A 26,762-nucleotide genomic window follows, 5' to 3' on the forward strand; every position below is an offset into this window, starting at 1 on the left:
TACCACAGAGGCAGACCAGGTCCCAGGCAGCAGCAAAATCACTTCAATTCCTGGAGCCACAACATCCCAGCCTCCAGAGCCTAGCACTAGGTCTGGGACAAACACAATGGAGAAAGGGACGCAAAATTGGGCTGCCTCTGGGCAGAACCACAAACACCTGCACGTGCAGCCCATAGGTTCACTTTGACCACATGGGTCTCACTTGCTTCAGCACTCACCGCCTTGGGGACAGAGCACACATGTAAAGGCAATGGACCCTTAATGAAACCAACCCTCAGGGCTTCTACTCTAAAATCTGGGGAGGAGACCCCACCCTCAACAGGGCTGTGACAGCCACGGACCAAAGAGGAGGCCCCTCCCATCATCCAGTGCAGGCTCTGGTCACCACAACACCATCACACCCCTTATCAAGGGGATAATGGCCAGCACATGCTGAGGAAAGAACTGGCTGGCATCCATACCAAAAATAGCCCTGGCACCAAAAATACCAGACTTACACAGTCTACACACAGATGTTCCCACATAAAAACACCCCTTCAAGGCCACAGTAGATAACTTTTTCTGTCTCTATGAGTTTATGGGAAACAGTTAAGTAACATGAAAAAGCAGAGGAACTATTCCCAATTAAAAGAACAAGAGAAATCCCCTGAAAGAACAAACAACGAAACAGACCTCTCAAGTCTACCAGACCCCAAGTTCAAAAAGGAGGCAATAAAAATGCTGAAGGAAATAAGAAAGATTATCAATAGAAATGCAAATCAGTGTAACAAGGAACTAAAAACTATAAAGAGGAACCAATCAAAATTAGACAACTCAATTGCCAAACCAAGCTGAAAGTAACGAATAGCAGACTAAGTTTCACAGAAGAATAAATAAGTGATCTGGAAGACAGAATAACAGAAATCATTCAATCGTATCAGCAGACAGAAAGACAAATGAAAAGAAGATGAAAGCAACATACGAGATGTATGGGATAATATAAAGTGTGCAAACTTATGCATAATAGGGATTCCAGAAGGGGAAGAAGGAGAAGCGGGGATCAAAAATATATTTGGAGGACTTCCCTGGTGGTGCAGTGGTTAAGAATCTGCCTGCCAACACAGGGGACATGGGTTCGAGCCCTGGTCCAGGAAGATTCCACATGCCACAGAGCAACTAAGCCTGTGCGCCACAACTACTGAGCCTGCGCTCTAGAGACCACGAGCCACAACTACTGAGCCTGTGTACCACAGCTACTGAAGCATGCATGCCTAGAGCCCATGCTTCACAACAAGAGAAGCCACCACAATGAGAAGCCCGCACACCACAACAAGGAGTAGCCCCCACTCTCTGCAACAAGAGAAAAAAGCCCACACGCAGCATTGAAGACCCAATGTAGCCAAAAATAAAATTAATTAGTTAAATATATATATATGTATTTTGAGAAATTACGGCTGAAAGCTTACCAAACCTGAAGGAAAAGATATCCACATATGAGAATCAGAGAGGGTCCAACACAAGATGAACCCAAAAAGACCCACAACAAGACATCATAATTAAAGTGGCAAAAGTTAAAGAGATTATTCTAAAGGCAGCAAGAGGAAAACAAAAAGTTACAAGGGAACCCTCATAAGGTTATCAGCTGATTTATTTGCAGAAAATTTGTAGGCCAGAGGGAGTGGCATGATATATCAAAGTGCTGAAAGAGAAAAACCTGCAACCTAGGATACTCTACCCACCAAAATTATGATTTACAATAGAAGGAGAGATAAAGAATTTCTCAGAGAAGCAATAACTAAAAGAATACAACAATACTAAACATAATAGCAATAGTTAAGTTCTTCTCTAAATAGAAAAGAAGCAAAAACCTATAGGAAAGGGAAAAACACAATAGGAAAGGCAAATACATAAAAGGATTGAAGATCACTTGAAGAAACCAGTACACAGACTAAGAAACAATCAAAAAAAATTTTTAAAGCAATTATAACTATAATCAACAGCAAAAAGATGTAAAATAGGACCTCAAAATCGCAAAATGTAAAGAAGGGAGGAAAAAATGTGTAGACCTTTTAGAATGTGTTTCAACCTATACAAGTATCAGTCTAAAGCAAGTTGATACAGCTATGGGTTAACATACTTGAAAATCAGGGTAATCACAAACCAAAAACATACAATAGACTGACAAAACAAACAAAAATGCAAAAAGAAAGGAACTTAAGCGTAATACAAAAGAAAACCATCAAACCACAAAAGGAAAAACAAAAAGATGACATGAACAAAGAAGAACTACAAAATCGATTGGAAAACAAGGTAAAAATGGCAATAAACACATACTCATCAATAATTACTTTAAATGTCAGAGGACTAAATGCTTGGATCAAAAGACATAGAGTCAAAGATTAGATAAGCCAAGAACTACAATACGCTTCATACAAGAGACTCACTTCAGGGTGAAAGACATATAAGTTGAAAGTGAGGGGATGTAAAAAAGATATTTCAGGCAAATGGGAATGACAAAAAGCAGGGGTAGCAATACTTGGACAAAAGAGACTTTAAAAGAAAGTTCATAAAGAAAGACAAAGAAGGACATTATATAATGATAAAGGAATCAATACCAGAAGAGAATATTACATCTGTTGACAAATATGCCCTGATATAGGAGCACTGAAATATATAAGACAAATACTAACAGACATAAAGGGAGAAATAGACAGAAATACAATAATAGTAGGAGACTTTAACACCCCACTGACATCAATTGACAGGTCTTACAGATAGAAAATCAATAAGGCAACACAGATCCTAAATGACACAACATCAGTTGGACTTAATTGGCATATACAGGACACTACATCCAAAAGAAAAATCAGAATGCCCATTTTTTTCAAGTGCACATGGAACATTCTCTAGGATACATCACATGCTAGGTCACAAAACAAGCCTCAACGAATTCAAGATGACATAAACCATTTCAAGCATCTTTTCTGACCACAATGGTATGAAACTAGAAATCAACCACAGAAAGAGAAATGAGAAAAAAAACCCAAAAACGATTACACAGAGACTAAACAACATGTTACTGAAAAACCAGTGGGTCAATGGTGAAATCAAAGAGGAAATCAGAAAATACCTTGAGACAAACAACAATGAAAACACATCCTTACAAAATCTTATGGGATGCAGCAAAAGCAGTTCTAAGAGGGAGTTCATAGCAATAACAGGCCTTCCTCAAGAAACAAGAACTACCACAAATAGACAACCTAATCTACCACCTAAAAGAATTAGAAAAAGAACAAACAAAACCCAAAGTCAGCAGAAGGAAGGAAACGATACAGATTAGAGAGGAAATAAATAAAATAGAAACTTAAAAAAACCTGAAAAGATCAATAAAACCAAGACTGGTTTTTTGAGAGGATAAACAAAACAAAAACCTCTAGCCAAGCTCAGCAAGAAAAAAAGAGAGAGGACCCAAATAAACAGAATAAAAAATGAGAGAGGGGAAATAACACTGATACCACAGAACTACAACAAAAGCCATGAGAGAATACTATGAACAGTTATATTCCAACAAATTGGACAACCCAGAAGAAATGGACAATTTTCTAGAAACATACAGCCTACCAAAATTGAGTTAAGAAGAAAAAACAGATAATCTGAACAGACCAATCACTAGAAGTGAAATAGAATCTGTAGACAAAACAAAACAACAAAAAAACACAAAAAACAAAACTCCCTGCAAACAAAAGTCCAGAACTGAATGGCTTTATTGGGGAATTCTACCAAACATAAAACAAGGAACTTGCAAGCTTCCCTGGTGGCTCAGCAGTTCAGAATCTGCCTGCCAAAGCAGGGGACACAGGTTCAAGCCCTGGTCCAGGAAGATCCCACATGCCGTGGAGCGGCTGGGCCTGTGAGCCATGGCCTCTGGGCCTGCGCGTTCGGAGCCTGTGCTCCGCAGCTGGAGAGGCCACAATGGTGAGAGGCCCGCGTACCGCAAAAAAAAAAAAAAAAAAAAAAAAAAAGAAGTACATCCTTACCATCCCTAGGCCTGAAGGGGAAACACGAGGAAACCCAGAAAGAGGAAGCCCTCCGTGGAGAAAACGATCTGACAGAACCTGACACACTGAAGGAAAAGTAGTCAATGGAGACCCTATAGGGAGGGCACCTCCCTCCTCGATCTCCTGCCTGCACTCTCCATTGGATGAATTAACCAGGAGCTACAGGGCAAACAGTCCTGTGATAAAGTCCACAGCAGTTAGCGTCCCAGGGCACAGAGCAGGGTGAAGAAGGGAGAAGTGAACTGAAGATATCAGGTACATCCCCTGAGGCTGCTTGGATTTTTCCACTCACCCTGGAAGTGGTTTTCAACTAAAGGCCATTTGGTTATAGAATTAGAGTACTGGAATTTTGAATTTCTAGAAAGGACTTCAGAGAAAAGCCAAAGGCATCCAGATACCAAATGCAGAAACCCTCTTCACAACATCGGTGACAGCTTCTACTCGGACACCTCTAGCAATGGAGAGCTCATCAACTTGACAACTGAAAGCTTTGAATGGTTGGAAATTTCTTCCGTATGTTGAATCTCTATTTCTCCCTTTAGTTTCTACCCATGGGTTCTAGTTGTCTCGCAGTGCCCACATAGAACAAGTCTGTTTCTTCTTCTTAGTGACAGACTATCATAGATTTTTAAATGACTTTCATGGTTCATACTCAGTCTTCTCTTTTCCAGGTTAAACATTCTTCGAAAATATTCTCTTCATCTAAGCATGACATATGACAATACTTACCAATTTGAGTCAAAAGATGGGTTAAGGACTGGCTGTGCCATGGGACCTTGGACCAGTCATTTCAGGTCTCTAAGTCAGAGTCCTCGAAAAGTGGCAAAAATGGAAACAGAAGTAACCCCACTTCATAAAATGAGGACCATGTCATCATATATGTGAGAGGAAACGTGGTAGAAAGGGCATAGGCATGTGCCAAAGAGTGCTGGTCTCAAATCTAGTCTCACTTTATAATTATAAGCCAGTCACTTGTCATCTTAGAGTTGTTAACACATTTTTAAAATGAGAGTAATATCTAGGCCCATGCATTATATTTGGGAGCTCAGGGCAAAAATTAAGATGGAAGCCCATGTACTGAAAATTTATAGCTAAGACACATTTAAATAAAATTATGTCCTCCTACCTTGGCAAATAATAGCTTTATTGCAATATGATAACCCAGGTTGAAAGGTAAAATTCTCAGCCTTCTTAGAATTCTTTCCTGGAATATGGTGGCATGGGAGAAATTGGCCCCGGGTCATCAGTCTCTCTCCTGGACTGCATGGAGTATCTCTCTTCTCTCCACTCCCAATCCTGTCATGCCTCATGAAGAGCCTCATGCACAGGGACCTACACACCAAAGCCTGCATGTCCAAACTTCACTCAAACCCCAGCAAATGGTCATGCCTAGGTCACATCTTGGGGTGAAGGGTGTGTATCCCAGCAACACAGGCTGCCTTGGAGAATGGAGCCGAGGAAGACATTTACATAGGCCCTGTAAGCAAAATCAAGTTTGCCTGGGATGGGAATTCAGGAGTTCAGGGTTCCAGGGTATAGTCCAGAAGGAGATTACAAGTGTGTGCAGCACATGTCTTTGACCTACAAGCTCCTAGCCCTATAGGGAGAGGCATGGCTGGAGAAACTTGGGGGTCAAGGGCAAAGAAGTCCCTTTTGCAAAGGTTTAAAGATGGTAGCAGTGATACTTAATTTTCAAAACTACTGTAAGAATTAGCATGGAAGGGAAGTACTTAGAACATATAAAAATGTTAGCAATATTAAAACATATAAACGTTGTTGTTGCTATTGTTCCTGTTGCTGTTATTAGAATATGCTTGGAACACCATTAGGTACTACCGGAACACAGGTAGCATACTGGTAAAGCTGACTCCTTCGGACTCTAAAAGACCTTGTCATTCATTATAATATCAGGGAGAATCTACATTTATCATGGCTGTTAGTTTGAAGAAGCTCTTCTGGTCTTAAGTACTTTAAAGTACAGACCAGCAGTACACGCGGTATCCCTGAGAAGTTTGAGTCTTGTATTCCTATTTCTACTTTCGGCTGTAAGCTTTGTATTCCTAAATGAAGCCTTCTCCCAGCTTGGCAAAAACTTCTAGCATGCTTTTACCATCTCAAATCACTAAGAGATGATTTAATAATCAAGATGAATTACGAAAATAATGCAAGTACAGGAGGCTTGGCTGACGCTGCTAGGTTACCTGTCTTGACTTTACCTCACTGCCCCTGGTCACCTCAAGCAAATGAGAATAGCACTTGCCTCCTGTCCCTTTGCCTTTGCTTTCCATCTGTCTTCAGTGTGTATCTCCCTTTCAGCACTGGCCTAGCCATGCCCCAGACAACGGCAGCCCCATGACTGTCTTCTGCCCAAAGAATTCTCAGATATTGTCACCTCACAGTTGCCTGGCAGACACTGTGAAAATGCGTTTTTATGACTATCAAGAAATCACAGAATCTCAGTGCTTGAAAAAGACCAAACACCTTTAATTTTTCCATTCAAAGAGGAATCTGATTCCATATCTCTGAGAGATCGTTATTCAACTTTTACTCCTGTCTGGATAGCCCTGAAGATGGGGAATTCAGGCCTCCCTAAGGCAGCCTGTGTCACTGTTAGGTATCCTGAAGATTCAGAAAATTGTTTGCTCACTATCTTTTAACCACTCATATGCCAGGCACTGGGCTAGGGGCCCAAGATGCAATAGTAAGATCATCCTTGTCCTCAATGAACTCTTTATGTTGAGCCAAAATGTTAAATAATAGAGTGGTTAAGTTGTTGAGCTCTGGAGTCAAATTTCCCAGTGGGGCATCCTGGGGAAATCTGAGAACTGATGGTATTTTTAAAATAAGACTTCTTTCCTTAGGAGTTAGGCCTGATTTTCTCATGTGTTTGTTTTGGTAACAATATGAATTAAGCCCTGTTGCACCTGGTCATAACACAACCTTCAGCACAGAATTACTGCTTATTCATGATCTGCAGGACGCTACCTTGTTATACAAGCCACATATTATAATAGAAATCACATATAATGGACTTGAGTCTCCATGCATGCACCCTGGTTATTTATTTAATATGTTTTATGTTAAATATGAGATAGCAGATGCTATTAACAGGGAAGTAGGAATGGGTACGGTAATAATAAAGGGTAAAGAGATCACTCTAGGAAAGGATAAAGATGGCAGAGTAGGAGGATGTGGACTTCACCTTCCCCCAACAAACACATCAAAAATATATATACATGTGGAATAATTCTCACAAAAACCGGGAGGCAGAAGATCTCTTATATAACCAAAGCTGCAAGAAAGATCCCCATGTAACAGAGTATAATGGCAAAAAAAGGGGGGGGGGGGCATCGGGATGGGACTAGTGTCCCTAGGAGGGATCTGTAAAGGATGGAAGGTCCACACAAGTGGCCCCTCACCCTGGGAGGCCTCCTTGCCTGCTGGGAGGTCCACCAAGACAGAAAGAGGGGCAGGAGGGTTCTGGACTAGGAGTGCGCATTGCTGGCTTGCTAGCAATCAGGGTGGAGAGAGAACAGCACTGACAGCTGCCTCCTTGCTACACTTCCCAGTCCAAAGTGCACACTGGGCAGAGCTGCTGGTACAAACTGCACCTAGGCACTGAATCTTGGGAAGATGGGCCCTGGGAGACGACTCAGTCTAGCTGTGCAAAGACTGCCAAGAGGGCCCCCAACAGGGCTGTGACAGGCACAGAGCAAAGAGGAGGCCCCACTGAACATCCAGGCTCTGGACACCACAACACCATCACACCCCCTGTTAAGGGGATAACAGACAGCACACTCTGAGGAAAGACGTGGCTGGCATCTATACCAAAAACAGCCCTGGCGCCAAAAATATAGGACTCACACAGTCTACGCAGGGACACATAAAAACACCCCTTCAGGGCCACAGTAGATAACTGTTTCTCATAAATTCATAGAAACAGAGAAAGCTAAGTAAAATAAAAAAGCAGAGGAACTATTCCCAATTAAAAGAACAAGAGTTATCCCCTGAAAGAACAAATAATGAAACAGACCTCACCAGTTTACTAGACATTGAGTTCAAAAAGGAGGTAATAAAAAAGCTAAAGGAATTAAGACTGTAACAGTCTTACAGTCTTACAGTGAAATGCAGATCACTGTAACAAAGAACTAGAAACTATGAAGAGGAACCAATCAAAATTAGACAATTAAATTGCCGAGATTAAAAACCAAACTAAAAGCAATGAATAGCAGACTAAATAATGCAGAAGAATGAACAAGTGATCTGGGAAAGAGAATGATGGAAATCAACCAATCAGAACAGCAGACAGACAAATGAAAAAAAAAAAAAGAAAGCAAAATATGAGATATATGGGGTAATATAAACCCCTATGCATAATAGGGGTTCCCGAAAAAGGGAATTGAAAATATATTTGAAGAAATTATGGCTGAAAACTTCCCAAGCCTAAAAAGAAATAGATATCCATGTATGGGAAGCACAGAGGTTCCCGAACCAGATAACCCCTAACAGACCCACACAAGGACATATAATTAAAAATGGCAAAAGTTCAAGATAAAGAGAGGATTCTAAATGCAGCAAGAGAAAAACAGTCAATAACGAGGGAACCCCCATAAGGCTATCAGCTTATTTCTATACAGAAACTTTGTAGGCCAGAAGGGAGTGGCATGATATATCCAAAGTCCTGAAAGGGAAAACCCTGCAAACTAGGATACCCTACCCAGCAAGATTATCATTTACAATAAAAGGAGAGATAACAGATTTCTCAAAGAAGCTAAAACTAAAATATTAAATACTAAACACTAATACTAAATACTATTTTAGTAATACTAAACCTCACCTGGAAGCAATAATGAAAGACCTTCTCTAAATAGAAAAGAAGCAAAGTTCTACAGGAAAGGGAAAAACACAATAGGAAAGGCAAATATATAAAGGAATTGAAGATCACTTAAATAAGCCATTACATAGATTAAAAAACAATCAAAAAACTTTTTTTTGTAAAAGTGAAGAGAAAAAGGATAAATGTGAAGATAAAAAATAAAACAGGATATCAAAATCACGAGATGTGGGGTAGGGGAGTAAAAAATTGTACAACTTTTAAAATGTGTTTGAACTTATATAAGTCTAAAGCAAGTAGATATAGTTATGGGTTAACACACTTGAAAACCAGAGTAACCACAAACTAAAAACATAGATTCACAAAAATCAAAAAGAAAGGAATTCAAGCATAATACAAAAGAAAAACATCAAACCACAAAAGGAAAAACAAAAGAAAAAATGAACAAATAAGAACTACAAAATCAACTGGAAAACGAGATTTAAAATGGCATAAGTACTTACTTATCAATAATTACTTTAAATGTCAATGGACTAAATGCTCTGATCAAAAGACAGAGCGTCAGACTGGATTAAAATAAACAAGAACCTACAATATTCTGCCTACAAGAGACTCAGCTGAAGGCAAAAGACTCACATAGATTGAAAGTGAGGGGATGGAAAAAAGATATTTCATGCAAATGGGAATGATAAAAAACGCGAGAAGCAATACTCATATCAGACAAAATAGACTTTAAGCCAAAGTCCATAAAGAAAGACAAAGAAGGACATTATATAATGATAAAGGAATCAATAAAAGAAGAGGGTATTACACTTGTTAACATATATGAACCCAATATAGGAGCACCGAAAACACAGCAAACAAGTACTAACAGACTTAAAGGGAGAAACTGACAGGAGTACAATAAAAGTAAAAGACTTTAACACCTCACTGACATCAACAGAAAGATCTTTCAGACAGAAAATTAATAAGGCAACAGATACTAAATGATATAATAGGAGAGCTAGACTTAATTGATATCAACAGGACATTACATCCAAGAAAAGCAGAATACACATTCTTTTCAACAGTGCATGGAACATTTTCTAGGATAGACCACATACTAAGACACAAAACAAGCTTCAACAAATTTAAGGGAATAGAAATTATTTCAAGCATCTTTTCTGACCATAACAGTACGAAATTAGAAATCAACCACAGGAAGAAAAATGGGAAAAAAACAATCACATGGAGACTAAACAACATGCTACTAAAAAAACCAGTGACTGGGGCTTCTCTGGTGGCGCAGTGGTTGAGAGTCTGCCTGCCGATGCAGGGGACACGGGTTCGTGCCCCAGTCTGGGAAGATCCCACATACCGCGGAGCGGCTGGGCCCGTGAGCCATGGCCGCTGAGTCTGTGCGTCCGGAGCCTGTGCTCCGCAATGGGAGAGGCCACAACAGTGAGAGGCCCACGTAACGCAAAAAAAAAAAAAAAACAAAAAAACAGTGACTGAACAATGAAATCAAAGAGGAAATCAGAAAACACCTCAAGACAAATGACAATAAAACACAACCTTACAAAATCTATGGGATGCAGCAACAGCAGTTTTAAGGATGAAATTCATAGTGATACAGGCCTTCCTTAAGAAATATCTCAAGTAAACAACCTAACCTACCACCTAAAAGAATTAGAATAAGAACACACAAAACTCAAAGTCAACAGAATGAAGGAAATAATAAAGATCAGAGAGGAGATAAATACAGATTAAAAAAACAATAGAAAAGATCAGTAGAGCCTAAAGCTGTTTTTTTGAAAGGACAAACAAGATAAAAAACCTCCAGCCAGCCTCACCAAGAAAAAAACAGGGGACCCAAATAAACAAAATAAGAAATGAAAGAGGAGAAATAACAAATGATACCATAGAAAATCATGAGAGAATACTATGAACAGTTGTATTTCAACAAATTGGACAACCCAGAAGAAATGCACAAGATTCTAGAAACTTACAGCCTGCTAAAACTGAGTCAAGAATAAAGAGATAATTTGAACAGACCAATCACTAGACATGAAATAGAATCTGTAATTTAAGAAAAAATCTCCACAAACAGAAGTCCAAGATCGGATGGCTTCACTGGGGAATTCTACCAAACAAAAAGAAGAAGTCATACTGATCCTTCTCAAACTCTTGCAAAAGATTAACGAAGAGGAATCATTTCCAAATTTACTCTATGAAGCCACCATTACCCTGATACCAAAACCAGACAAAGATAATACAGAAAAAGAAAATTATAGGCCAATATTTTCGATGAATACAGATGAAAAAATCCTCAGCAAAATATTAGCAAACCAATCCAACAATACATAAAAAGGATCACACACTACGATAAATTTAGGTTCATTCCAGGGTCACAAGGATGTTTTAACATATGCAAATCAATCAGTGTGACGCACCACATTAACAAAAGAAAAGATAAAAAGCACATGATCACCTCAACAGATGCAGAAAAAGCATTTGATAAAATTCAACATCCATTTATGCTAAAAACTCTCACCAAAGTAGGTCTAGAGGGAACATATGCCAACACAATAAAAGCCAGTTATGACATATCCACAGCCAACATAATACTCAACGGTGAAAAGCTGAAAGCTTTCCCACTAAATTCTGGAACAAGACAAGAATGCCCACTTTCATCACTCTATTCAACATAATATTGGAAGTCCTAGCCAAAACTATCAGACAAAAAAAAAGGAAATTAGAGGTATTCAAATTGGAAAGGAAGAGGTAAAAATGACACTATTTTCAGATGACATATTCTATATAGAGAACCCTAAAGACTCCACACAAATACTCTTAGAACTAATAAATGAATTCAATAAGGTAGTAGAAGATTAATATAAAGAAATCTGTTGTATTTCTTTACACCAACAATGAAATATCAGAAAGTTTAAAAAAAATGTCCCATTTAAAAGCATGTCAAAAAAAAAAAAAATCTAGGAATAAACTTAACCAAAGAGTTGAAGGACCTGTACGTTGAAAACTATAACACACTGATAAAGGAAACTAAAGATGACTCAAAGAAATGGAAAGCTAACCTATGCTCTTGGATTAGAAAAATTAATATTGTTAAAATGGCCATATAACTAAAAGCAATCTACAGATTTAATGTAATCCCTATCAAAAAAATCCATTACATTTTTCATAGAACTAGAACAAATAATCCTAAAATTTATATGGAACCACAAAAGACCCAGAATTGCCAAAGCAATCCTGGGGAAAAAGAACAAAGCTGGAGGCATAACCCTCCCATACTTCAGACAGTACTACAAAGCTACAGTAATCAAAGCAACATTGTATTGGCACAAAAACAGACATATAGATCAATGGAACAAAATAGAGTGCCCAGAAATAAACCCACATGACTACAGTTAATTAACCTACAACAAAGGAGACAAGAATATACAATGGTGAAAAGACAGTCTCTTCAGCAAGTGGTGTTGGTAAAGCTGGACAGCCTCATGTAAATCAATGAAATTAGAGCACTTCCAAACTGTACACACAAAAAACCTCAATATGGTTTAAAGACCTAAATATAAGACACAACAGCCTAAAACTCCTAGAAAAGACAAAAGCAAAACATTCTCTGACATAAATCGTAGCAATATTTTCTTAGATCTCCCAAGACAAAAGAAATAAAAGTAAAAATAAACAAATGGGACCTAATCAAACTTAAAAGCTTTTGCACAGCAGAGGAAACCAACAAAATGAAAAAACAACCTACAGAATGGGAGAAAACATTTGCAAGCAATGCGACTGACAAGGGGTAAATGCTCCAAAATACACAAACAGCTCATACAACTCAGTATCAAAAAAATAAGCAACCCAATCAAAAAACTGAGAAGACCTAAACAGACATTTCTCCAAAGAAGACATACAGATGGCCAACATAGCACATGAAAAAATGCTCAACATTGCTAATTATTAGAGAAATGCAAATCAAAACCGCAATGAGGCATCACTTCACACTGATCAGAATGGCCATCATCAAAAAGTCTACAAAAAATAAATGCTGGAAAGGGTGTGGAGAAAAGGCAACCCTCCTACACTACTGGTGAGAATGTAAACTGGTGCAGCCACTATGTAAAACATTATTGAGCTTCCTTAAAAAACTAAAAATAGAGCAATGATATGATCCAGCAATCCCACTCTTGGGCATATACCAGAAAAGATGAAACCTCTAATTTGAAAAGATACGTGTACCCCAATATTAACAGCAGCACTATTTACAATAGCCAAGACATGGAACCCAAATGCCCATCAAGACATGATTGGTTTAAGAAGGTATATATATACAATGGAATATTCTTCAGCCATAAAAAAGAATGAAATATTGCCATTTGCAGCAACAAGGATGGACCTAGAGAATATAACACTAATTAAAGTCAGACAAAAACAAATATTATATGATATCACTTATAATGTGGAATATAAAAAATAATATAAATGAATTTATCTACAAAACAGAAACAGACTCACAGATATAGAAAACAAACTTATGGTTACCAAAGGGAAAAGTGAGGTGAAGAGGAATAAATTAGGAGTATGGGATTAACAGATACAAACTACCATACATAAAATAGATAAGCAAAGAGGATTTACTGGGTAACACAGGGAACTATATCCAATATCTTGTATTAACCCATAATGGAAAGTAATCTGTATACATATATATATATATACACACATATATATATATATACTTCTATGGAACTGAATAATAATTTAACAATCAAACAAAACAATGTTATATTATGCTGTCAAAGCCTCAGCTCCAAAGCCTGTTAAGAAGGAAACATTTTACCTACAAGTCTTATTCTTTAGTGACAGGATGACTTTGCCCTCAGTGTCACATGTAAACAGTTATTAGCAAAGTGACTTCATAATGGGTTCTAAGGTTCTCATAATGGGGCCACAGCTCTCAGATCATCAACAGAACTGAGCCTTTGAGGATTTGCTATGAACTTTCAACTGAAGGAACTCCCGTGGATGAATCACATTGTTCTTTATGGAAAAGATGAAACCTTTCTCTGTGGCTGTCTTGGCTATTGGCTATTTCTCATGTAAGGATTTATCACAGAACCTCAGGGAGGGAGTAAACATTTGATCTTCTAAGGGAAGTAACCAGCCAATGATAACTGACTTCTGGATGTTGGGATTTTTGAAATTTTGACATTTCTCTTGGAGTTAACGAATTCACTACTTCAACCAAAATGATTATTGGTGGTTGAGTCCATTTTTTAATATCCCAAGAATTCTGCCACAGAGAGGTTCAGACTCAAGGTATTTTAAGGGATGATCCCTAAAATGTACAACGAACATTTGATAAATAATCGGTCTCTGACTTGATAATCAACTTCCTGTCTCCTCCCTCTTCTTCCTGATACTTGCCCACCAGCCAGACACCCCCACACACTTGTGTTGTGCATGTGCACACACACAAAGGCCTTCTACACAAAGCAGGGTCAGTTTCTGACCTGGCTTACTATTACAGCACAACCCGATGTTATCAAATCTCAAGAGAGGGCTCAGCTCTTCCTAAGTCCAGCAAAATGACACCAACAAGGGAAGTCCGTGATGTGAAACAATCTGCTGGCACGATGACACAGATAGAGGGGGAGGCAAAGAGAAGCTTCAGCCTCAGAGCTGAAAGAAGTCAAGGCTGTGAGGTAGACATAAAGGATGAAGGTAACAGGAACAGTTAATAGTTTGGGTAAGCAGTTGTTGACACAGAGGTCAAACAAAGGAAGACGCTTCCTTAGAAACATAGAGAATTTGGAAAGAGTATATTCAAGACAGGAAATTAAAAAATATATATATATATATATGAAGGCAGGTATCTAAGAGTTCTGTCAGCAGGTAGCCAGGATGACTATCAAGAACTAGACTTGTCTCTAAAATGGGTCTAGACAATGTGTGAGCTGCCCAGCAGTGGATGATATGTTGAGTCCCCGGGTTTAAATCTCTCCTGCTTAAGGTCAGCATTAAAGCTAGAATGGGCTAAGGCTGAATTCTCAGGCGGCACATTGTGTGTCAGGCACGAGGAAGGGAAGGAAACAGTGTTTGGGAATCAGGCCTGGTCAGACAAACCTTGTGTGAAGAAGCCGCATATTTTTCTATGATTTTCATGGTTATTGATTTGCATGAGGTTACTTAATGGGCAAAGTAGCTGTTCACATCTCAACACTACATTTTTTTGATCCTTTTACTAAATTTTTTTTTCCAGATATTTTTGGTAACATTGCATATAAGGTAAGTTTGCTACTTCCTGCATAAGAATGATTTTACAATCCTAAGCTTGTAGTATTTCTATTAGGTTGAACCATATTAAACCATATAAAACTGCTAATATTTGACCATTTTTGAGCTACACAGTGGCAATTTATATGGTTCAAGCTAGACATCTCTGTCAAAATAAATAGTGAGGAAAACCAGGACTCATCCCTGTCTCTTACTCCTCCTTCACCTCCTTATCTACCGCTAGCAATTAAAGTTCCTAATTTTTGATTTTTAATAACTTTCTTCCCTCTAAGTTCATTGCTGATGCTTTCATTGAAGCCCTTCTGACTTTTTGCCCATATTATTTCAAGAACCATCTAACGATTTCCTTGTACTTAGTTTGATCCAGGGGTTGGCAAACCACGGCCACCACTTTTTGAAAATAGAATTTTATTGGAACACAGGCACACTCATTTGTTTACATACTGTCTCTGGCTGCTTTCAACAACAAAGCTGAGCAACAGAGAGTGTAGTACGGCTTTTAATTGGAAAATATCTACTACCTGGATCTTAATAGGAAAAGTCTGTCAATCCCTACAGTAATCTTCTCCACAACCATAAGAATGGGCCTACCAAAATGCAAATCTGATTGAGACACCACCCTCCTTAAAGCAGGACTCCTACTACCCTTAGCGTAAACTTTTTGCATATCCTCCTTGACCCAGCCTCTTTGTCCCTAAAACGAGAACTCCCCTTTTCTCACTTTAGGTTCTAGCTAACTTAAACCATTTTGGGGTCCTTGCTATTCCCATTTGTCTTTGTACTGTAATTCCCTCTAATTAAATTATCCTTCTTTCTATACTTATATCCAATTTTAGAAGTCATTTTCATTCTTTAGGAACACATTAAAGAATCAATTCTTCGGTAAATCCTTCCCAAACAAACCATATGGGCTTAATCATTAAAAGACGAGGTAAGAGACAAAAACAGTATTTCCCAAAGAGTGATTTGAGTACCTTCTTATAGTATTAGTGATGATTGTAGTTAATATGCCAATGAATATCTTTTACTGCAATAATTATAGCTTTTTAAAATGTGTGTTAGAAAAAATATAAGTACAACTTCAAATTCAAGATATCATGAATATTCATGCTTAGGACCAATCTAAGGTGACTAGTCAAGTTTAAAAAGGCAGCCAATTAAAGAAAAATGGCATATGAATTCAGAAGGAATCGTGAACCAAGTAACTGAAATCTGAGAAATATTACTGTACGTAATGGGAGCCACTGAAGTTTTGTACACAGGGCAGTAGGCTAAAAAACTGGATATATGGATAGACTGTGATCTGAACCTATGGAGTAGGGAATTGTGGCAGCTCATTCCTAATCTGCTCATTACACAGTTCTCATGAACTTTCCAAGTCTCCCTGTTGCCTACAGACAAATTATTCTGTCACTCAAGTTCCCCTAAGACCAGCTTACTCCAACTCTGGTAATATTGAAGAAATCAGGATAAAATGGGGGAGATAACTGGTAAAATCTGAACCTGGTAGCTTCTTCCCTCAGTATTCCAGCTTCCTAATCCTCAAAAGACTGAACTATAGCCAGTGCCAGAGTGGGACCACACAGGGTAGCCCAATCCAGGCACAAGAGTTAAAGGAGGGTGGATTTTGATGAACTAAAATGACTCCAGAGGCACCTGGACAATGTTTATAGTCATTATTGCCACTTCCCAGAATAATCTACTTCCCTTCTAAGAAGTTACAGATACAAAATAGTCAAGGATTAGGGCTGAATAGCCTCAGCTGCCTTTCACAGAGAAAATTCCAAAGACTCTGACTGCTGAATTTAAGAGTTTTCATGTTTGAAGTCTAAAAGAAGACATATTTGATCATTATCTCCTCTCTGCACAAAACACCCGAGAACTTATATTAGAAGTCATTAAGAGATCATGCTGGGTAGAGAGTCTGACCTATGAGTTTTGTTTTAGGACATTTCGTGCCATCATTATCAAAAGAAGGCTATACAACGGAAACATATATGCTCCATAAGAGTCAACCCATTATGTGCTTCTAACAATGTTACATATTCTAACTCCTGCGTGTACTGCTTTGCGAACATGTAAGTGAAAACCAAAATCCCCAAACAGAACCCTCTTTTGAGAATCTAATGTGTAGCTGACTGATAACACTTCTACATATTTTGGAAAATGTGTGTGAACTCCTTAAGATGTGATCCTCTAAACTGAAAACAGCGTCATTGGAGTTTCAGTTCTGCTGGGTGAATCCAAGGGGCGTGGGGTAACAGGGACTAAAGTGAGATTTTGAGTCTCACCTACAACTCTAGCAGAGAAGCCTCCCTCTATCAGTGTTGAACATTAAGTTTCAATATGAGGTTTTATGTGAAAAAGGTTTTGTTCCTAAAATGTTTGAAAATCATAGCTGTCAGACAAATCGCCCTTTTCAAGATAACAATTAAAGCAACAAGTCTCAGTACTTAGTCAGAAGATCTTGGGTTGAGTCCTGCCCTTGTGGTTAAGTGATACTGGGAAATCTCATAACTCCTCCAAACCTTGAGTTCTTATTTACAAATATGAGATTATATTTACTGCTTCACTTGCTAAATATGCTCTGACCACACTGACTCTTCTTTCCTAATATTTTCAAATGTACAAAGCTCTTTCCTGCTCCAGGACCTTTGGACAAACATAAGAATGTTTTCCCTATGATTTTCATAGGGCTAGTTCTTCCTCTTCATTTAAGTTTCAGCCTATATATCTCTTCCTCACAGATGCCTTCCCTGACCATTCTACCTAGCACAGATTTATCTCTGACATTTTCCACGTTAATATGCTTCTGTTTCCTTCATAATTCTTATAACTCGCACTTTATTTTCTATTTCTTTTTTAAATTAATTAATTTTTGGCTGCTTTTTGGGTCTTCGTTGCTGCACACAGGCTTTCTCTAGTTGCAGAGAGCGGGGGCTACTCTCTGTTGTGGTGCGCAGGCTTCTCGTTGCAGTGGCTTCTTTTGTTGCGGAGCATGGGCTCTAGGCACGCAGGCTTCAGTAGCTGTGGTGTGTGGGCTTCAGTAGTTGTGGCTCACGGACTCTAGAGCGCAGGCTCAGTAGTTGGGGCGCACGGGCTTAGTTGCTCTGCAGCATGTGGGATCTTCCCAGACCAGGGCTCAAACCCGTGTCCCCTGCATTGGCAGGAGGATTCTTAACCACTGCACCACCAGGGAAGTCCCCTTTTTTCTATTTCTTTATTTCCTAATTTTAAGCTCCATGAAGTCAGAAGGCAGGTTTTTGATTTATTCATAGTACTTAGCACTATGTCTAGTACTTCATAAGCACTGTAAGTACTTATTGAATGAATGAATGAGTTCTTGGGGAGAATGAAAGTAATAATGGGTATAAAAAGCACTTTTAAACTTAATCCTTTATAAGTTATCTTTTTTTGAAGTTTTATCACTTGTTGTATGGACTCAATCTCTCAGAATTGACAGTGTGGTTAAGAGTGAACACTGATCCTTATTGACCTGAATTGGAATTTCAGCTCTTCTATTCAAACTATGATCTAGGACAGATAATTAACCTCAGTAATTACCTGAGAGGTTGGCCGTGAGAACTGAAAAAGATAATGCATAAAGGGAGCCTAGCATAATACCTGTCACATAGGAGACCATCAGTGTCCTTGTTATGTTGCTTCTAACTAGAGGACCAACTGTCCCAGTTTGCCTGAGACTGAGGGTTTTCCTGGGATGCAAAAATTTGAGTGCTAAAACAGGACAGTGTCGGACAGACTGGAATAGTTGTCATCTTACCATCAACATGCTTTCATACCTAGCCCCTAGTTCTCCTTCCATATTTACCAAGTCTTTCCTTCACTCAGACCATAAAACCTATATCATAGTCATCTTCAGCCAGTACTACACTATCTTCCAGACAATCTCAAAACTTCACCTTATAGGCTTCCAAGGGAGTGCTCATGATAATTCCATGGAACACACTGACATTCCTTAGAGGGAAGAGAAACTGTACAGATGACTGCTATCCCTTCTCCCAAATTTATTACTAGCTCTTCACTTCCATCCTTTCTTCAAACTTACTGTCTACCCATTTTCCTAGGATCCCAAGGTTTCAGGGAAATGAAAAGTAACTTCTCAGTGCTAAGAATTTATCCTTAGGGTTTTAGTTTAAAAGCAGGATGAATATTACTCTGTTGAAGTATATAATCCAGGTTTTAATATATTCACAGAGTTGTGAAACGATCAACACTATCTAACTTCAGAATAATTTTCATCAAAAATAAACCTGTATCTATTCTACCATCCCCCCAGTACCTGGGAATCACCAGTTTACTTTCTGCCTTTATGGATTTGCCTATTCTAGACAATCAATATAAATGGAATCATACAATATGTGGCTTTTTGTTTCCGACTTCTTTCCTTCAGAATAAGGTTATCAAGGTTCATCCACGTTGTACAATGTATCAGTTATTTAAGCTTTTTATGGATGAGTAATATTCCATTGTATGGCTATACCACATTGTTTTTATCCGTTTGTCCATTAATGGACATTGGGTTGTATATACTTTTTGGCTATTATAAATAATATTTCTGTGAATATTCATCTACAAGGTTTTGTGTGGACATATCTTTTCATTCTCTTGGGTATATATCTAGGAGTGGAATTTCTGAGTCATATAGTAACTCTATGTCTAACATTTCACAGGATTGTCAAACTGTTATCCAAAGCAGCTGCAACATTTTACAATCTCACCAGCAATGTGTGAGAGTTCCAATTTCTCCCCAACCTCGTCAACATCTGTTATTGTCCATCTTTTTTATGACAACCATCTTAGTGGATGTGAAGTGGCATCTCATGGTTATAATTTGAATTTCTCTAGTGAGAAATGATATTTAATATCTTTTCATGGACCGACTAGCCATTTGTATATCTTCTCTGGATAAATTTCTATCCAAACTCTTTGCTGACTTTTTAATCAGATTATTTGCCTTTTTATTGTTGAGTTGTAAGAGTTCTTTATATATTTTGGATACAAGGAACTTGTATCTAATCAGATATAGATTTGCAAATATTTTCTCCCATTCTGTGTATTGTCTTTTCATTTATTGATGGTGTCCTATGAAGCACAAAAGATTTTAATTTTGATGAAGTCCAATTTATCTATCTGTTGCTTGTGCTTTGTCATATCTAAGAAACCGCTGCTTAACCTAAGGTCATAGAGATTTACTCCTGTGTTTTCTTCCAAGAGTTTTATAATTTTAACTCTTACACTTAACTCTTTGACCCATTTTGAGTTAATTTTTGTATATGGTATGAGGTAGAGGATTCAACTTCACTTTTGGTATGTGGATATCCAGTTGTCTCCACACCATTTGTTGAAGACTACTCTTTCCCACTGAAGCATCTTAACATCATTGTTGAAAATCAATTGACCATAAATATAAGGGTTTATGTCTGGACTCTAAATTCTATTCCATTGGTCTATATGTCTATCCTTATGCCAGTACCACACTGTCTTGATTTCTGTAGCTTTGCAGTAAGTTTTGAAATTAGGAAGGTGGATTCTTCAACTTTGTTCTTTCTCAGATTGTTTTGGCTATTGTGAGTGCTACAGAAAGTATTAAAGGTGGTGTCAAACAATAATGTACAGATCTGTTTAGCATAATAGTTCTAAGAGTAACATACAAGGGAAAAGTAAGTATTCTAACAATAGATGATTGGTTTCAATAATTTATAGTATATCTGCAATTAACAGTTCCTAACAGAGAAGGAAATGTGTCACTGCTTATGGTAATGCTAAAAATGTAGATGCCCCAGTGACCTCTGAATTTACTGGCAGGAAATTTAGTATTTTCCAAGGTTTTTATTTCCCAAATAGTTCTTAGCATCTCCAAAGATAGTAACAGGACTGAAGGGAAGTACAGTTTTCTCAAATTAAATCTTCTCTTTTTCCCAGGGTGGTACCGCCACTTAAACATCCTTGTCCATGCCTCTCCCTGATGTTTAGTACACCTATTTCGTGAGAATCTTCTTCTTGTCCCAGGCCAGTAGAGAAATCCATTCTGCTTCTCATGCCCAGCAGTTTCAGAGATTTCACACATAAGAATTATTTGAGTTCCCAACTTTCACAGTATCTTCTTTAGCCTATAGTTGCTTTCTTTTCAGATTATGAAGGCATTCCAAATGTGAGGCCAGAGCATGTACATAATAAGATGAGGGGCTCAAGCACACTTTTACACTGACAACACATGCGCCTCCATCCTTCAGGTTCCAGTTCAAGTTCTGTCTGATACTTTCTTTCTGCACCCTGGGGCAGTCAGAAGGTTGATCTGCTTGAGAACACCAAAACTCTCTGGTTAAACATTTTGCTTAAAGGCTCATCCTTTTTAAGCCATGTATGATTTTTAAAAAGTCCCACTAGACCTTACACATTAAGTTTTCTAAAAACCATCATGATAACAATGTTAAGTTAAAAACGAGAAAATGTAAGGATATAAAATGATGTATACAGTATGATCAGACTTTTGAAAATATATTTATTACATACATACCAAAATATAAAATATTAAAGAGACTACATGATGGGGAGCTTTTGAAAACTTATAAATACACCTGACTTTAATTTAATGTTTATTATATGTCAGGCACTGTGCTTGATGCTACATAGGAATTATCTCATTCAATATTCAAAACAATCCTATGAAGTAGGTATTGGTATTAACTCCCATTTTATAATTGAGATTTGGAGAATTTAGGGACTTATTCAAGATCTCATAGCTCATGAGGGGAGAAACCAAGAAACAATTCCAGAAATCTAAAATTCAGAGCCCTCAAGCTTAACTTCACATTATCTTGATTAGAATCTTATATTTGGCCAGAGCCTTAGAATTTTTTAAAACAATCTCTCATTATTTGTCCATTTGTTTCATGAATCTTTAATAAACACCTAGTAAGTTCCAGACACTGTGCTAGGTGCAGGTAAAGTGAAAAAAAAAAAAGAAGAAGATACTATTACTCTCAGGCTATTACTATAAATAATACAAGTATATAATTAACAGCCTGCTAGAGTTTAGAAAGTACTTTCCTAAACAGGGCACCTATGAAACCCATACCAATACTGCATGGTAGGCAGGGATGAGATTATTCCCTTTTTACACATAAAAAGAAAAGACTCCAAAGTTAATTGCTTTGCCCAAGTCAAATAGGAAGTATTTACAGAAGATGAACAATGTTTTTTATTTCCTATGTGGCTACTGTTACTTTTTTTATTTAATGGACCACTTTTTCAAGAAAAATGCAATAACAGAAGTCCACTGACTATAATTTATCACAGAATGTAGTAATTGGCTTGCTGTTGTTATTACATTTCTGCTGAAGACAAATATTTTCACTTATGTTTTCCACACTGCGGTATCTATCTTTTTCTTGACCATTATGCTCTTTGCGGCCCCACAATATGAATCCTCCTTGTTTGTAGTTCATAGAGCACTTTCACTATGAGCCTCCAAGAGCCCATCTCAGTAGGTACTCAAAATGACCATAATTATGGTGATTTTACAAATAAGAAAATTCCGGTTCAGAAAAGTGAAAAGATTTTCCCATGGTTCTTCAGGAGAGTCATTGTTTTCCCTTCCCCCTACTTCACATACAAGTTTATACATTTGCTAAAAGTGCTAATAATATTTCACCATGATTACAAATTAGAAGGGTCTCCAGAGTGAAGGGGGTATTGAGGGGAGAGGCAAATCTTTGTAGTTCCGGGTTATTTTTAAGTTAAGAGTTTACAGATCAAGACCTGTCCTTGCTTAAAATCCCTATAATAGTACAGCCAGAGTAGAAGGAAGAAAGGTTGTATTTCATACAAATTGTCACTAAATATTTATATCAATTTCTCTTAGAGCTTTGCACCTCACTCTTACAATTCAACACAGTGGAAAATGTCAGAAGGTCAAAAAATCTTGAATGTGAAGTGATTTTCCTTTGTTCGTCATGAGTGAACCGATTTGAATCAAGCATCATCTTTCCTTCAAAAAGCGGAATTCATTGTATTTTCTTATTTTTAAAAAATCAATAAATCTTATCCTATGGAAAGCTCCTCTTTAACTCAAGATATATTTAATGAGATGCACCAGAATTGTGTTTGTTTTTAGAAATACAGAGCTGAGTAGGACCCCTGAGTTTAAGCAACTGAGTGACCCCTGAGTTTAAGCAACTCACAGTCTGGTAGGCTAACTGGACAATTCATTCATTTATTCAGTAAATATTCTTTAAGGGCTTATGAAACTGAGAGACTTGGCTAGATTCTGGGTCCTCAATGGTAATCAAAATAAGTCTGTACCCTTGTGCAGTTTACAATCCAGTGAGGGAGCAAGAAAACATGATTAAAAAAATATAATAAAATGTGAGAAAGACAAAAGCAACCCATGACATCCAGGAGCTGACCATGGCATTGCTATAGTTTGGCCTTCTACTCACAGCTAGGCCTTGATGTTCTCCTGTTTATCATAAACAATTTCACAAAACATGAACATCCAACAAAGCTGCTCTGCAACCATGATGTATCAAGACAAAGACAATACTACTCCATAATTACGCCTGAACACAGGCAAAACATAAACATTACCCAAACTACCAAACATCCCCTATCTAGGCTAATATGAGTGACTGTTGCTTCTTTACCAATTACAACTTTAGCCTGTGGCTATTCTTCCCTCCTTCTAAATAAGACTTTTTAAGATACCAATCATAGAATTACTCTCACTTCCTAAAAGCATCCAATCCAGGGCAAAGCCAGTCTTCCTTAAAATTTCCCTAAATCAACCTAATAATCCCAAATCCTACAGTAAATCCTTCCTAGTATCCTTTTACTGAGATACCCTATGGCTTCCATGTGTGTTCTCCCTCGCGGTGATGAATAATAAACCCAATTTGTCCAACTAAAGTGCTCCTCGTGGTCTTTGACAAATGCAAAACTTGAAAGTGGCAACAATACCATGCCTGTTGTTCAAACCCTCTTTTCTCACTTCTCTCTGCAGGGGCGTTGACAGGGGTATAAAGAATATGAAAATAGGTGATACTTGAACTCTTAAATTAAGGGGTAGGGAACAGTTTATTCATTTATTTATTCATTCATTGGCTTATATGCTAACTTGTTCCAAAAATAATTTAATGTGGCTGATATTATTCAGTGGATTCAGAGGTACAAAGTAGGTGGCAGCTCCCTGAGAACTGTCATATAAAGACAACACTCCTGACCTAAGGAAACACCTAAAGACAATGGAACGCTAAGGTGGAATGGGGGTACTCCAAATAACACTGATGTTTAATGGGATACCCCTTCCCTAACAGCTGAGGCTCCCTCTACCCTTTCCCCAACGAGGGATGACATATTAATCACCTGCTGTCAGGTTATACCTGACTTCCCGTCCTTATAAGCATCTTCTTCCCTTTACTAGAGACTCTTCATTCCCATCTCCATTTTCAATTCCTATCCACTACTGGTAACAAGTCTGTACTCAGGTTCTAAAAGAAAAATCCTCACTTTTTCCTGTTAGTCTTGAAGAACTTAAGAAGCTCTAGATCAATTCTCAGGTGAGTCCAAGTCAAGTCACTCTTAGTCAAATCTAATGATTTTCAAGTAGAGCAGTACTGTTCTCTTAAGAGGCATTTAAAAATATGTTGGGATGTGATTTTTGCTTGTCACAGTGACTGGAGTGGTAGTACTAGCATTCAGTGGATGAAGGCCCTGCAATGCACTGGACAGTCCCACACAGTAAAGAAGGGACCCATCCAAAATGCCAATAGTACTCCTACTGAGACACATCTTACCCATAGATGGAAAGTATCTATCACATCCAATCCTCCGGCTTCTCTCCATGCCCACACCAGATATCAAAAATCAATGTCAGTATACGCCACTGAGCTGAATATGGTTTCAAAAATCTTTCTCAACATAGCAATCCAAGCATGCTGTGTCTATCAGATTTGGCATGGATGACAAAATCTATCTGCCATTCTTGCCCTTACCTTTTTTTGTTTAAGATTAAGGAAGCTTCATTGTTCTTGAGATGAAGTCTTCACCTGGCACCCTGGTCCTATTCCATTTCCTTGCCTTGGTCATCTGACTGTAACAGAGAAGAAAAAACCTGAAATGTACATGATAGCCCATTCTCAAGGCTCTGCCTTCCAAACTTGACCTTTAAAGGTATAAGACTTTTCATTTGTATAGAAATAAAAAGTTGCAGAACAGAGAATAACATTGGCTTGTTAGAAGTTTACAGGAACATTGTGACCTGACCTATGTGGACAGCTGGAAGCACAAAGGATTCTGGCACCAAGAAGTTTGCAACAACCAGTCACACTCCCTCCCCTTTTTGTATAAAAGCAGCCTGAATTCTAACTCGGGTAAGATGGTTCTTTGGGACACTAGTCCACCATCTTCTAGGTCTCCTGGCTTCCCAAATAAAGTTGCTATTCCTTGCCCCAATACCTCGTCTCTTGATTTTTTGGCCTGTCATGCAGTGAGCAGTATGAGCTTGGACTTGGTAACATGACTGCTCTCCCAGGTCTTCTAAGACAAGGGCCCTATCAGCAATGTGACCTCTGTGGCTGGGACCCTGCACCGTCCCAACAGGTCTAACAACAAATGCCTGCCTGCCGGCATTACCTCTCTGAAGGCTTGCTCCTGGTACAGTGAGTGAGCTACACCCTCTAGTGGGGAAACTACATGTAGCATATTGAACTTCTTTGGAAGAATAACACCCAAAAGAAAATCCAACTCAGTGACTGAATTTTTAAATAGGGGGGTGGGGGGATGTGAAGCGAAGTGGGGGAGGCAGGGAGGATTTCCATGGCAACTGTACTTGAAAAGTCCAGAGGAATCTCTGAATTCAGGCATGGCTAGATACGGAGTCTCAAAAAATGTTGCCAGACTCTTTCTCTCTCCATGTTTTGGATCCATCCATGCTCTCCTCGAGGTTGTCTTCATTCTCAGGCTTTGACCACCCCATCCCGTTCCCATTGCAGTGGTAGACACTGGCAGTTCTAGAGATACAACTTCAGTAGAAGAGAACTTTCCTTTCTCAAAACAAAAGATTTGATGCTTATTAGACTAGTTGGGATAAGACTGCTGAATCAGTCTTTAGTGCTACAAGCATGCTTAACTATTACTGAAATTGAAATGGACTGATTTACAAGGCATTGCAGGAGCCAGGGGTGAGACAGCCCTGCTACGTGGACTAGAAGAGGATAAAGAACTGTTCCCCAAAGGAATATTGAGGCACTACTGCCAGGAGAAATGAAAGAAGTCAAGCAAAAACAACATGCATTGACACTACCCTTTCTGGATGCCATTTTTCCCTCCTCTGAATCTGAGGTTGTCCTCAGGCCTGCCCAGAGCTCAATCCCCTGCTATTTTTCTGCCTCTACAACACTTAACTATTTAGCCTATTCGTATCATAATAAGTTATGGTACTCCCAGGAGCTGAAACACTTTACTATCTTGGCAGAAGGCAAGGAAATGTCACCCAGAGCTAAAGCTTCTGGAAAATACACTTTCGTACCCATACAAAATCATTTGACATCCTGGCCCACAAACCATGGGCAGTC

General features: G+C 38.4%; 1 protein-coding gene across 11 annotated transcripts in view; it reads right to left on the reverse strand.

Annotated features, from left to right (window-relative positions):
• The window catches only part of LOC115847471 (sperm-associated acrosin inhibitor-like), an 86,245-nt gene that overhangs the window by 53,981 nt on the left and 5,502 nt on the right, over positions 1-26,762 (reverse strand). For all 11 annotated transcript variants that reach the window (XR_011377347.1, XR_011377341.1, XR_011377345.1 and 8 more), the window contains exon 3: positions 25,182-25,279. The gene's annotated coding sequence lies outside the window, so the exon portion shown is untranslated. The remainder of the gene's footprint in view (positions 1-25,181; positions 25,280-26,762) is intronic.

This window comes from Globicephala melas, chromosome 3 (genome assembly GCF_963455315.2).
Source record: "Globicephala melas chromosome 3, mGloMel1.2, whole genome shotgun sequence".
Taxonomy (NCBI): Eukaryota; Metazoa; Chordata; class Mammalia; order Artiodactyla; family Delphinidae; genus Globicephala; species Globicephala melas.